Below are 15,843 nucleotides of genomic sequence, written 5' to 3' on the forward strand. Positions count from 1 at the left end.
GCCTTAATGTCTACGTGAAACTGAAGATAATCCATATATGTGAGACACATATGAGTTAATTTGAACCTTTCTATTCAAATCTTGACATGTACCAAGTAGCAGATGGTAGGATGTAGACCATAGTGTTCTTATACAGGCTTAGAAAAATAAGTAACATTTTTTTAATCACAAATCCAGAAGAAATCATCATAGTCTTATTAACTGACACTCAATAGAAATAAATAATAGAAATTAACTTTTCAGGGCTTGATCTTTGTTTGGCAATTCAGATAACCGTCTTCATTTACTTTTCTGCCCAAAGGAAGGTAGCCATTTCTATTTGGTATATATGAAAACAGAAACATAGGAAAGTTTCTTTTAGGAAATACCTTATGTAGAGATACAATTTCCATCGCCTTTTTTCTGGGTGTTTGATAAGTATGGAGGTTATCATTGCTGTCTATTTTTATGTAAGACTGAGTTTCTTCTTATGGCTGTACTTTTGAACATTAAAAAAAAAGATAATTTAGCTGCTCCATCTCCGTGTAACCATAACAATGAAATGGTAAAAATTTAGAATAGAATTTGGACCTTTCAACCAAACCTATTACCCATATTCACTGGTAACTAGACTGTGACAATATTACCCATTATTTTGTATCATTACATTGGTATTAATATACTTTAATGGAAGTTGCATCTTGAAAGACAATAATTACCACCACAGTGCATTAAAATCTTTTCTTATAATAAGTGGTATTATATATTGAATGAATACATGAATATCATTAATAATAAATATTACTAAGAATCATTAAATAATAAATCGTTAGATAATAAAAATATAATTAAGTAATTAAAGCTAAGAACATTATTATTCATCTAGGATTGTTAAGGTGATTGTTCAAAACATGAAGTAAGAAGCATTTGGTTATATTTTTGCCTCCCAAGAAATATGTCTACTGTATATAAATGTAATTTTTGGTACACTATGACACCAAAAAAAAAAAATACCACTTTACTCAACTTGTGAAAGTAATGTTAAATTTTATTTTGAGGAAATGTTAATATAGATACTCATTTATTATATATATTTAGTTCTTTTAAATCTCTTAAGAAGTCTAATGATATTTCCAGGTGTTTTAAAGAAGATCTTAGAAAATTATTAGGGTCAATGGGCATAATCCAGAGAGATTGGAAAGATGCTTTCAAAGTTAGTAAATAGTCCTTTTTCTCTACCCAGAAACTTTTGTGGGTTCTGTTAGTAAACTTCACCTTGAACCAGAAGATACTGTGAGTTATTTCCCAGGTCTTACTGGAGGAAGATTTTTGGTGATAAATTGCCCACGTTATGACTCACTACTTCAGAGTTTGGTTACTTTTGAACTTATTTTTGCTGGCCTACTTTCAGATGAACACATAGCATCTACATTAAATCATTAGTTTTCTTTCAGACAAATGACCGTTGCAAGTTTAATAGAACAGATTTTATTCAAATAATATAAGAAAATGAAGATTTAAGATATTCTTAAACATTGTTTCTCTTTCAGAATGGCCATCTTAACTCTAGAGGAATATCAGATCTGGAGTGTGAAAAATGTTCTTGCCAATGAGTTTTTGAATCTACTTTTCCAGGTATGTTTAAGGTAGGTGACAGAGACCGAGGGCAGTGGTACCAGTAGTTCTACATCTTTTCCATTATGTAGTAGTTAGACAACTAGGCTACAAAACCATATATTGTCAAAAGAACTGCATTAACCTGTACACCACCTGCAGATTGTAAGTTAGAGCGTGCGTGCTTCTCAGAGTCACAATGTGCATGATAGGAAAGTAGAGTATAGCTGATAATGTTTATCTTAATAACTCATGATACAGCAGATTGTAAACACATAGAAAAGAATTTAAAATGTAAAAGCCATTATAATTTGCTATTTTTCTTTACTTTGTTTTTTTAAGACCCTTCCTAACAAGTAAGGCAGTGTGGACAGAGACATAGATCATAAGTCGGCAGCTGTAAATTTTTCACAAAGTATACAATCTTTCCAGTTAGGAGGTTATTTTAGATGCAAAGCTGTTTCTTAATTTTCTTTTTTTTTTTTCTTTTTTTTAATTTAATTCTTTAGAAGGCCCAAAAAAGATTGAAGGAGAAAGGAGGAAAGAAAAGCTGTCAGGGGTGAACATGAAATCATGAAACTTGCCAGATTTTAACTATTTTCCCAGTTAAAGTAGTTCTCTTTGCTCCAATTTAAAGAAACAACTTATAGTTTCCCATTTTTCATAGTTCTTCATAAATATATGTTGATTTAATAGTTTTTTACAGGGTGTGAGTAGGGACAGACTGGAAGTTCAAGATTTGTAAATACTGACAGTATATATAGAATAGATAAACAAGTTTATACTGTATAGCACAGGGAAATATATTCAAGATTTTGTAGTAGCTCATGGGGAAAAACTATGAAAACAATTATACGTATATTCATAAAGTACTGAAAAATTGTGCTGTACACCAGAAATTGACACAACATTGTAAACGGACTATAACTCAGTAAAAAAAAAAAAATCAAGATAAAACTGTTAGAACACTGTAAAAAAAGGAGTATTTTAGATTTTTCCTATTTTATTCTCCTTTTCTTATAAAAGCACCCCTATGAAGATCAATAAGGCTTGATATCTTTATATCTATCATGATCCTCCATTGTAAATACAGAGTAACCTGCCTTTGACACAGCTATGTTAGAATAAATGAAAATTGAACTCTTCCTGACAGCTAATAATTAATGTATATTTAAAGCATATGAAATCTGATAAGCCTATGATACCCATTTATATCAATCAGTTGCTCCACTGTCAGTTATCAGCCAGGATCTAAGTTGATGTCTTTATAAAATATAAGTACATATAAAAATAATATGAACATACTGCAAACAGAAATGACTTGCTTAGTAATATGAAAATTGAGCAGCTATTTTTATCTCATTCAAAATGATCCCCTCAATTACTTTAAGTTATCATTAATTATATAAACATTTTGACCACTTAAGTTTGTGTCTGAGTCATCTTGAAGCTCTTACATAGCAAAGCATTTTGAACTTTTATATTGCCTTTCCTAATTTCTCATACTTATCAGGGAATTGCATAGGCACTATTTTTTCTATGACTCTATAAACAGATGTATGCCTGAGATTTTGTTTTGTGTCTCAGTGTTTCTAGCATTATATTACTGACAGATTTTTTGTTGGTTATCAATCTAATTTTTTTCCTGGAATATATACTCCTTTCAAATATATATATATATATATATATGTAGTCAGTTTAAATGTTGTGTCAATTTCTGGTGTACAGCACAATGCTTCAGTCATACATGAACTTACATTTATTCATTTTCATACTCTTTTTCACCATAAGTTACTACAAAACTGTATTGGATATAATTCCCTGTGCTACACAGTATGAACTTGTTTATAAATTGGGAGTTTTAGATTTGCATGTACTAAATATTAACATTGCATTTTATGATGCTCACTTTATCCCATATTCAGATATGCTTTTAAAACTTTATTTTCACTTAATATAAAAGTAAGCACTTACTCTAAACTGTTTTATTTTCTGTCTGTTACTAAAATAGAATTAGCTAGTAAATTCAGTGATAAATGCTTGAATTATACTTTTATTTTATTTGCCAAGATCCCACTCCTGGCTGACCATTTTGCGTATTTAAGTATAAAGTAAGTAAATGTCAGTAGAATTAGGAAAACATTCCTGTGGTAGTATTATTTTCAGTCCTTTCAAATAAACTCAGTGCCCAAAATTTTGCAGAGGAAACATTCTAAACATGATCAGGATCTTCTATCTTGTACGTTTGTCAGAAAGCGTCAAATGTTAAACAGTTTGATAAACAGAATAGTGCACCACACTGACCCCTAACTATATGCATGCTCTAATCCTGAAATCTGTGAATATGTTATTTTACATGGCAAAGGGGATTTTGCAGATGTATCAGGTTAAGGACTCTGAGACAGGGAGATTATCCTGGATTATCTACATGGGCCTAGTCTAACAACAGGAGTCCTTAAAAATTGAAAATCTTTCCCAGCTGTGGTCAGAAAGATATGACTTTGGAAGAAGGATTAGAAAGCTGTAAAGCTTTTAGATTTGAAGATAGAGGAAGCGCCATGGGTAAAGAAGAGTGGGTGAACTCTAGAAGCTGGAAAAGACAAGGAAATATATTCTTCCTTTGACCCACAGAAGGGCATAGCGCTGCTGACATCTTGATTTTTAGCCAAGTGATACCTGTTCCTGACTTGACCTACAGAACCATAAAATAATAAGTTTGTGTTGCTTTAAGCTGCAAAATTTGTGATAATTTGTTACAGCAGTGATAAAAATAAGGGAGATAATCCAAATTTATGGATTGGAGGGCTCGACATTTTAAAGATGTCAGTTCCCCTTCAACTGATCCGAAGATTTATATGTGCACATCAAAATCCCCAAAAGTTAATTGTTGTTACTGTTTTTTTGTAGAACTTGACAAGCTGATTCTAAATACATAGAGAAGCGTGAAGGGCCAACAATAGCCAAGATGATATTAAAGAACAATGTTAAAGGACTTATTATAAAACAATATTAAGTCTATGTGATAACTACCTAAAGTTAGACATATAAACCAATGGAACAGTATTGAATTAAACCCTGTACCATACATGAACAGTAATTTTGGATAGATTATAAATCTAACAAACTTGAAACATAAAGCAAAGCATCTGGGGGAGGGTAAAGCTCAGGTGGAATGTGTGCTTAGCATGCATAAGTTCTTGGGTTCAACTCCCAGTACCTCCATTAAAATAAATAACCTAATCCCCCACAAAAATAAACATCTAGAAAATGATTTAGGAGATATTTTAATGACTTTGAAGTGGCAAAGAGTTCTTAAACAGGACACAGCACTAAACATAAAAGAAGAGTTTTAAGTTGGACTTCAGTAAAATTAAGAATTATTTATATCAAGAGATACCATTAAGAAAGTGAAAAGCTAAGCCACATGGTGGGAAAATATATTTGCTATACCTATATCCAACAAAAGACTTGAATCTAGGGCATATAAAGAACAAAAACCAGTGGAGAAAAAGCAGAACCTCAATATTAAAATGTGCAAAAAATTTGAACAGGTGCTTCAAAAAAAAAAATCCAAATAAGCTATGGAAAGAGGCTGACCTCTTTAGTAATAATGGAAATATGTACTAAAACCACACTTGGAACACCATTAGACATCCACTACAATAGTTATTTGTTAAGTGATATGAAGCATTGGTGAGGGCACCAAGCAATGGGGACTCTTACACATGGCCAGTGGGAATATAAATTCTTACAAATACTTTGGAAATAGGCTTTTTGAATGAAAATTATATATGTATATGTGTGTATATATATGTACACACACACACATACACATACATACACACACACACACCCTATTACCAAGGGTAACCCATGTGTGTACCCTTCAGAAACTTCTACATCTGAGCAACAAAGGACATCCAGAAAATTCTCATAATCACTATTTCTTATAGCCCCAAATAGAAAATGACCCAAACACCTGTCAACAATAAATACATAACCATAAGTGGTGGCACATGCATACAAGTTGTATACTTTAAAGCAATAAAAATAAATATACTAGTTTACAGAAAACACTAGTGGATGAATCTTACATAATGTTGAGTGGAAAGTACAGGACCAAAAATTTCAAAAGCAAAAAAGCCAATCCATGGTGGCTGAATTTAGGATGGTGAATCCATCAAAGGTGTGCCGTAGTATCTGGGAAAAAACCCAAAGTGGAACAGCAATGTTCTGTTTCTTGACTGGATGAAGGTTACATAGATGTGTTTACTTTGTGAAAAATCACTGAGCTGCATACTTAAGATGTGTTCACATTTAAGCATGTATGTTATATTTGCATTTTTTAAAAAAATGTTAGCTTGCAAAAAAAGATACCCAAAGCCTAAGTATTTATCAGTAGGAGAATGGATAAAACAAATGATAGTATATTCAAACAATGGAATACTATTTAACAATAAAAAAGAATCAACTACTTATACAAGGATGAACCTCAAAAGCCTAATTTATACATTTCATTGTCAGGTAAATTTTAACTCAAAAGGTAAACAAAACTATAAACAGGCATGTGCCCTGGGGGAGGGGTGCTGTAGACTTTGTCTTCTGAGACCTGTGCCATTACTGGCACATCTCGCAAGAAGAGAGGCAGAGCTCAGCCACAGCTACCATCTCCTGTTCATAGTGCCTGGGCGGGGGCAGGGCTGAGACCTGAAACTGCATGTGGGGGCTCCACAACCTCCTAGGCAGGACTGAGACTTGTTTATAGCCCGAGGCAGGGAGGATCTTTCTATCCTGACACCTCAGAGAACTTGTGCTGCCAAGAGAAACAAGGAGCTCAGATTTGGCACAGAGTGTAGGCAGGGCTGTTCCATGGTCTTCCCCGAGCCCACCTACAGACCGCTTACCTGAGGCAGAGCAGGCAGCTGCACAGAGCAGCAGAGTTCCAGCACCAGGAGAGGGCAGATGGGCAGCCACCCACCTTCCTGGCAGGAAGACAGCACTTGACCACGGTGCTGGGATGGGGTGTGATCTGCCCACCTGCCTCCCCCTGAGCACAGCATCTGACTGTGGCATCAGGAGGGGGAGTGAGCTGCCCGCCCACCGGGTAAGAGCTCAGCTCCTGACCTAGTGTTAGGATGGGGCACAATCTGCTAGCCAACAGCCACTGAGAGCAGCACAGATGAGGGCGTCAACAGAAGGCCTATGAAACAGCAAGCTGAGTTCACGAAGCAGGGCAAAGACACAAAGACCTGTCAATAAAATCATTAAGGGCACACCATCTCCAGGTTAAGTACATAACTGATACTCCTTAAGCCACGGTGCCAGAGAGATATGAGCAATGTGAAGAAGCAGAGAAACCACTCCCAATTAAAAGATCAAGAGAAATCCCCTGAAAGCATGATCAAGGAAATAGACATTGATGGCCTACTAGATCAAAGTTTCAAAAAAAGAGTGATCAAAGTACTGAAGGAACTAAAAAAAATAGGGTTTATGGATATAAAATATGTCAAAAATGAAATAGAAACTATAGAGAAGAACCAAGTAGAATTAGTAAACTCATTGGCTGAGATGAGAGCTGACCTAAAGGCTGTGCAAAGCAGACTAGAAAATACAGAAGAACAAATATGTGATCTAGAAGACAGGACAACAGGAAGCACCCAATCAGAGCAGCTGAGAGAAAAACAAATAAAAAACAATGAAAACAATATACGGGACCTACGGGGTAATATAAAGTGTGCCAATCTATGCATAATAGGAGTTCCAGAAGGGGAAGAAAGAACAAAGGGGATTGAAAAGGTATGGGAAGGACTCATGACTGAAAACTTCCCAGACCTAAAGAAGGAATCATATCCAAGCACAGGAGGCTCAGAGGGTCCCAAAAAATAAGAACCCAAACAGACCCACACCAAGGCACATCCTAATCAAGATAGCCAGAGTCAAGGATAAAGAAATGATCCTAAAAGAAGCAAGAGAAAAACAAAGAGTGAGTTACAAGGGAACCCCCATAAGGTTTTCAGCTGATTTCTCTACACTGTTTACAACAGCTAAGTCATGGAAACAGCCTAAAATGTCCTTCAACAGGTGACTGGATAAAGACGTGGGATATTTATATGATGGGATACTATTCAGCCACAAAAACTGACAACATAATGCCATTTGCAGAGACATGGATGCTCCTGGAGAATGTTATTCTAGGTTGAGCTGAACAGAAAGAGGAATACCATATGAGATCACTCATGTGTGGAATCTTAAATATATGCAAGATCTTGTGGTAACTCACAGCAAAAAAAAAAAATGAGACAATGAATATATGTACGTTCATGTATAACTGAAAAATTGTGCTCTACAGTGGAATTTGTCATAACATTTTAAAATGAATATTACCTAATAAAAAGTGTTTAAAAATAAGTAAAATAAAATATAACCTTTAAAATACTGTATAATGAGAGGTGTGATGTTCTAGCATCTGTTCTAAGAAGTAAGTTAGACACACATAAGAATAGCCAGTGGTCAGAAAGAACACATGTTATCAGCTACCAGCCCATGCAAATTAATGGCATTTAGTAGATATTCATATATGTGTGTACATATATAAAATATGTATTAGTATATATGTAAATCAAATAAAATAATTATATTATAATCTAATGTAAAATCATATCAGCAAGCGCAATGTGCTGACATAAAAGATGCACAGTTACTATAAGGTCTCTCCCCTTATTTACCATCAGTGTCAGAAAGTCTCTTGGAATAAGTTAGGAGAATTAAAACTCTTAACAAGACACAAAAATGCACTCTCTGTTAAAGAAAATAAACCAAAAGAAAAAACAAATGAATGGACAATTAAGATCCTACAGATAAAAATACCAATTATTATGGGAAATAGCCTTAAAATAAAAAATGAGATTATATTCTAATTTCACTTTTTGAATAAAGATATAGAAAATTTAGCTGAATACCTTCGTATTTTGCACTTATGAAGAAAAAATGTATTTGCAATGATAAAACAGCCATTATCCTGCCTTTTGAGTATTCTAAAGTTTTAGGTTTGAATATATTTCATCTTAAATGGTCTTAAGCACTATGCAGTGGTTGGTTTAAAAATATCACTGTGTGTGGAACTTCTAAAAGTGATTCAAAAAAATTTATATTTTTGTAATGATTTAGTAAAGGCCTGGATATTATTTTTAACAAGACTACTCAACATGGAAAGCTGCAAGATTTTTTCAATGAGTTTATATTCACACATGTTGAAGATTGTCACTAAATTATGAGAAAATGTCAACCGTGGCAGTATTTTGACTTGAAAACGAGGTAAGCTGAGAATCATATTTTAAGTATAAAATAAATGATTGCATTCCTTTAAAGACAAGAAATTAAAAGCATAATAAACTCTGACTTTGACACACTTAAAATGTAAAAATTAACATAATGTGATTTTACAAACTTCTCTTTAACTCTTTCAGTACTTCCTCAGCCCCTTTCCCATTACACCCGCGTCCCCGCTCCTGACCCTTGGTGTACACACCTCCTTTCACACGGGGGAGCGGGGACCCGGGCGGTGAGGACCGGGGGCGCGGACACTCACCCGCTCCCGGCGGGCGAAGAGAATAGTCGAAGCGGGCCCGCCAGCGCACCCGTCCCCTCCTGCCCAGCCGGCCGGGGCCCCAGCTCGGTCAGGTCCACACACACCCCGGCAGGAAGCGGGCTCAGGCAGTGGGAAACCGGCGTAAATTCAGACAGCAGGCGGGGAGCGTCCTTCTCCCGCGGACACGCAGGCAGCGCTGACCCAGACCCTCCCTGGCGCCGCCCGCTCAGTCCTGAGGAAAACAAGCTCCGCCCCCAGGGAAGATGCTGGCTGCTGACGCGGACTGCGCATGCGCACCGCCACCTAAGACACGCTGGCTTCGCGCGCGCCCTGCAGGTCCTCGAGGGTGGTGCAGGATACTCAGAACTCACTGTAGAACACAGGACCCCTCCCAGCCAGGATGCTAAATCACTGGAAATCTCAGTGCCCTGGCCTCTTTGTTGATGGCACTGGCGATGCTCTCAACCAGCCATGCCTGCTCTCTTGCCTGGCACATGCCTCAGTCCTTGGAATCCCGCCTGAATCAGATTCTGTTCTGGAGGAAGGACAGGTGCAGAAGAATCTCAAAATTCCAGACTTTGAAGATGATCAGGAACCCAAACTCAAATCTGTCAACTCCATGTGGTCCCCTGAGGAGTGTGGTTTTCTCAGAACCATCTGCCCTGTGTCAGGAGCAGACCAAGCCTCAGGTAGCTTAGAGAGGCTATCATGCAGCCCATGCTTTGGACGGTTCTCAGTTCTGACCTGCATGATCTTGAGACCCTTTTGTAAATCCTAACACTGTTTTCTCATACCTATAGTGATGGTTATTGACGACTGAGTTAATCCTCTTACAATGCTGAGATGCTACTGTTCCTTGGATAACAGAATATTTTGAAGGGATCAAATGTTTATCACTTTCCCCTAATTAAGTATGTTTTTAAAACTAGAAATGTTTCAGGGGGCACTCAGGACCTCCTCTTGCACCAGTTCCTGAGGTGTTGGCAGTTTCTGTTCTGAGCTACAGATCCTGATCCTGCCGGTGGTCTATGGTGATGCCAGTGTGTACATGCTCTTCCTTGTGCACCAGTGTGGAAAGGAGACAGCCTTTCCCCTACATGAGGCTGCAACATGCTGACACTCAAAGCAGGCACAATGAAGAATCAGCTAGAGCCCCCGGTACCAGCTGTCCCAGGTAGAAACACCTTCACCACAGTGTTCCTGTGCTCCTATCAGGCCTTCACTACTCCCAGCAGGCCATGCATGAGCAGTGTGACAGGTGACTGCCTGTCCCAGCACAGCATGGTGGTGATGATCCCACCTTATCTGTTTGTCTTTGGAGTGTCCCCACACCTCTCTGAGCTTCACTTTGCTCTTCTCACAGGCAGGGTTGTACAGGCATGAACCTCACAGTGTTATGATAGATAGTCATGGTAGCTGCTCACCCAGTGGCAGGCTTTGCCGAGAGGGCTGCTGGGAATTCTGTGTGTCTTCACAATTGTCCTTCACTCTCCCCAATGAAAACAATCTTGGCCTTATCCTTCCCTGGCCTGTGGCCTTTCTCTGTTTGCAAACGAACATAGAAACAATCTGTTTGCAAAGAAGTTTTGAGGTTCTGTCCATCTGGTCCAGGAAATGCTGACTCTGCTAGATGTGCTGTTCTGTGGGCTCTCATGGGAGAGGCTTGGGCAGGACTTCCCTTGGCAATAAGCTGCCCCACCCAGGCCTTTCCATGATCCAGACTCCTGGGACCAGGGTGCAAATCCCCAGCTCCCCACTTGTCAACATTTTGACTTGGGCAACTTTCTCAAACCCAAGCTTTGTCCACCCAAGGCCAGCAGAAATGGGAGATAACAGGATGTCCTGCACAGAGTGTCTGTGCAGATTAAGTGAGGTAGAACAGACAGAACAGTGGTGGGGCCTGGCCCATTGGTTGGCAGAAGGGAGCTTACCATGTGCAGCAATTTCCGCGGGTCACCCAGCAATCTGCCCAGAGGCTTAGCCACTCCATCACTATCATGTGTCTGAAGTCCACTTAACCACATGGGAGAGAAGCAAACACATATTCTGAGTTTAGCTGCCACAGGGAAAAGTGCATCTGAGCGGGGAGTAATACCAGAGGGTGATCAGGATGGTGGAAGATGCCCCCTGGGGTTGAGCAGACTGGAGCTGCACTCCAGAGCATGTGGTTAGTGAGGATGGGCTTGTAGAAATGCCCCTCTCCTTTACCCATCAATGCTAGTTCCTGCGGGTACTGAGTCCCACAATCGGTGTGCTGCTAGTTCCCTCAGCACAGAGAAAAACCCAGGGGTTCCCACAAGGATTCGGCCACGTCCTCTGCTTCCTGAACTCCCACTCTGGTGACCCCACCTGGGATGCAGAGATGAGGTGAGTCAGGGGCCTGTGCTGTCAACACCACTGCTCTACTCTGGGAATCTGGCACACAGTATGTTCTCGGTAAGTCATTGTTGAATGAACAGCAATACTGGGCCAAGTTTCTGTGGGTGTCTGTGCCCCCAGATCAGGGACCCCTCAGGGCCCACCTCACAAGTGACATGAAAATAATAATGCCACCAGGAGCAATAACAGTTCCTCAGAATAAGTGGGCTTTTCCAAGCACTCTCCACCTGTTGCAAAGGCCTCCCAGCAGGGAGGTGGGCTGTGAGGGGCAGCACTGCACTCTCCACTGTAACAAGGAGAAAGCCAAGGGCCACAGAGAGGAGTGCCTTTCCAGTGTCACTGCTCACTTTCACACCTTTTGGGAGACTGGGAGGCTTTTCTACTACATTCTGGCTCTGAAGCACCAATACTGTGTGGACATGTCTCCCTCCCTGAAGCAAGGAACCACTAAGTGACTTGTCACTTGTCACCAAGCAGACAGGCACATTCCAGCTCATTGTGCCACCTGCAGGTTGTGCTAGTAGCAGGATCCTCTGGGAGACATCACACTCTCCCAACCTGAAAACAGGTGAACAGCTCACAGGTTTCCTGGAGAGATGGTCACATGACCTTGATCTGGCCAATCAGCATTTTCCATCCTCCCTGGCCACTGTGATTGGCTCAGGGCTGGGCACCAGCCCAGTCAGGCTCCACGGAGATCAGGCCTTGTTGCTGGATATCTGGGAGCAGAGAATTTCTATTTCAGTTGGGATTTAAGGGGTGGTGATGTCAGCCTGTGGCAGTTGGTGACTATCTTGCTCTCATAAAGGCAGAGCCATGTGAAGATGACACCAGTGGCAGAGCTCAGAGTTGGGGAAGTATGACTTCTGCTGATGTCACTGAGCACCAGGTACAGCCCTGCCTGAAGCTATCTCCCTGTGGATGTCTCAGGTATGTAAGTCATTCTCTCCTGCCCTGTTTGCTTCTTTAAGCCACTTTTGTTTTCTGTCACTGGTTTTAAGAAAAAGTTTGACTATTCCTTCAAGCTGGCTAAATGGAGACCCTGGAACTGCAACAGTGTGGTGACAGGCAACAATGTGGCTAATAGACTCCAGAGGCCTCTGTTCAAACAGGGGATTCTAAATGACAAGGGAGAGTACACATGGCCTCAGTGAACAGATTTGCTAGTGGTAACTCGCATTTCCAGGATATTAGAGTGCATGCACTCAGCCAAGTCTCAGCTCTGCTGTCACACCTGCTAACCCACTCATCTCCTCTCCCACCTGCCAGGCCTAGGGGTGCTGGACAGCCCGGGCACCTGAAACATCCCAGGGCTTTGTGTTGTAATTTACACAGGCTGCCCCCACTTCTGATGGTGAGGGTGGCTGGGTTCCTGTTTACAGAGAAAACAGACTAGATGGTCTCACTGGTGAGCTGTGGGGGTGGGACACCAATCTACCATCTGACCTATGACTTCAGAGTTGACAGCCTCCCCACCCTCAGCCAGGATGCTTGCTAAGCCTAGGGGCTCAGGAGTCCTGCTCCCTCCAGCACCCCTCCTGGAGGTGACAGTGGGAGGGGCTTTTCCCTATACAACATTCACCCATGCAGGGGCACACGTGTGACCTCACAGTCTGTCATCCCTTCCTTATGACCTGGACCTCCTTGGCAGGGCATGAGAGGTGCCTTGATGTGTGAGTACTGCAGTTCATGGGTGCACACGTGGGCAGGTGCACCATGACTGAGAGGACAGCACCCCAATTTAAGCCCCCTCCATGTTCAGATGATTACATCCTGGAATTGAGGGGTTCCCAGGGGTCAGGTGGCCAATTCTGGCCTTAGGGGCAAATTCTTATCACCCAGGGTGCTAATTTTTTAATTAAATTACTCATTTACAATTCAATAGTCAAGCCCCTTTCTCAGCAGCCTTGTAGCCTCTCAGCTTTTAGCCCTCGCTGTGACCATGTTCTTAGCTTCAAATTGAGTGCCATTATGGACATGAAGATGTCCCTGTCATGTGTCACCTTCACAGTAAGCGGCCACCACAAACTCCCCTCCCTTCCCCTTGTCGATACCTCCACACATGGAGTAGGGCCCTTTCGATGCAGTTGTGCAAATGTGTGAACTAAGGGTTTAGAATGACCAGGCTAGGACGGGTCTGCCCCATATGGCAGGGCAGGTGGCCCGGCAGGGCAGGTGGGATGATTTAGTTGTAAAACCTCAGCTGGTGTCAGGCAGCGGAAACAGACTGGCAGCCAAGGGCTCAGCTGGTGCAGAATAAGCGGATTAAATGTGTTCACCCAGAAGCCTTGGGGATGGCAGCCCTGGATTACGACTACAAGTGAGGAAGGTGGAGGGTCCCCAGTACCTGGACCTCCACCTTCTAAAAATCAGGACTGAGATGTGGCTTTGAAATCAGAACACTGGGGTTCAAAGCTTACCCCACCACTTGGTCAATAATTCAAAGCAAATGAGCCTCAGTTTTCTCATGCGTAAACTTGGAACATTGAAGCCTCTCCCTCTGAGGGTGTTGAGGGAACTAAATGCGGTGACAGCAGAGCACAGGAGCTGTCTGGGCTGAGCCTGCACACAGGCAGGCCTTTGTTGCTGCCATGACCACCGTCTTCCAGGGCAGGGTCTGCAAACTCTCCCTGTGAAGGTCCAGACAGTAAACATTCTAGGCCTTGAGGGACCTAGAGTCCCTGTCACAACCACCACCCTCTGCTGTTGGAGGGCAAAGGCAGCTTCTGCAGTAGGTAGTCCAGGCTCGCACCCCCGCTTCCTGAGATAAGTATTCCTGAGATACAATTGTCACATAACTTTGTTGGCTTTTGGTGGGCAGCATAATGTCTTATTACATGTGCATATTGTGAAATGATCACTGCATTAAGTTTACTTGATGTCTGTCATCACCCATATTCACACATTATTTTCCTTGTGATCAAAAATTTTAAGAGATACTCTCTTAACAACTATCAAATGCACAACGCAGTGTTGTTAACTACAGTCACCTTGCAGTACATTATGTCCCCAGGACTTGTTTATCTTCTTAGTGGAAATTTGTACATTTTGATTATCTTCCCGAATTTCAATCACCCCCTGACTCACCTCTGGCAACCACCAGCCTGATTTCTGTTTCTATGGGTTTCGGTTTATTTTGTAGATTCCACATGTAAATGAGATCATAGGTATTTGTCTTTCTCTGTCTTATTTATTTCACTTAGCATAATAGCCTGAAGGTCCATCCAAGTTGTCACAAATGGCAGGATTTCATTTTTTTAATGTCTGAATAAGATTCCATTATATATACATACATATGCATCATGTTTTCTGTATCCATTCATCTGTTGACAGACACTTAGGTTATTTACATATCTTGGTTATTGTAAATAATGATACAGTGAACGTGAGGGTGCAGTTGTCTCATTGACATAGTGATTTCATTTCCTTTGGATATATTCCCAGCAGTGGACTTGCTGGATCATATGGAAGTTCTAATTTTAAATTTTGGGGGAGCTTCCTTACTCTTTTCCAGAGTGATGGCACCAATTTACATTGCCACCAACGTTGCACAAGTTTCCCTTTTCTTTGCACTACCACCATCACTTGTTATCTCTTGTATTTTGATGACACCCACCCTGACAGGTGGGAGGGGATATCTCATTGTGGTTTTGATTTGCATTTCCCTGATGGTGAGTGATGTTGAGCACCTTTTCATGTACCTGTTAGACATCTGTGTGCCTTCTTTGGAAAAATGTCTATTCAGTTCCTCTGCCCACTTTTTAAATCAGATTTCTTGTTTTATGCTGTTGAATTGTAAGAGTTCTCTATATGTTTTGGGTGTTAACCCCTTATCAGATATATAGTCTGAAAGTACTATCTCCCCTTCTGTCTGTTACCCTAACCTCTGCTTTCTGGATGACAGGGGTCCAGGCACTTGGGAATCTCTGCTTCTCACGTGTTTCCAATGGTGGGTGGGTGAGGGCTGTGTTCTGATAAAACTGTGCACAACCGTGTGTCACTACCCCTTCTTTTAGAAGGTGGGCTCTGAAGAGTGCAGTGTGGGCAGGGATATTTCCCTGAAGTATTCATTTGGATGGTCATGGGCCCTGGAACTCACATCTTCTAGCCCGAATGAGATGGGGCAATTTGCAAAGGGAGGACCTTGCAGCTAAGACACTTACCAGGTGCTCTTGTGTCTTGTTGGAAGGACCTGGAAACAGAGTTTTGTGGAACAGGGACTCCTCCAGGTCACAAGGCTCAGTTCAGAATTCTGGGATACAGAGACCTGCTCTGAGCCACTG

This window comes from Camelus bactrianus, chromosome 36 (assembly GCF_048773025.1).
Source record: "Camelus bactrianus isolate YW-2024 breed Bactrian camel chromosome 36, ASM4877302v1, whole genome shotgun sequence".
Taxonomy (NCBI): Eukaryota; Metazoa; Chordata; class Mammalia; order Artiodactyla; family Camelidae; genus Camelus; species Camelus bactrianus.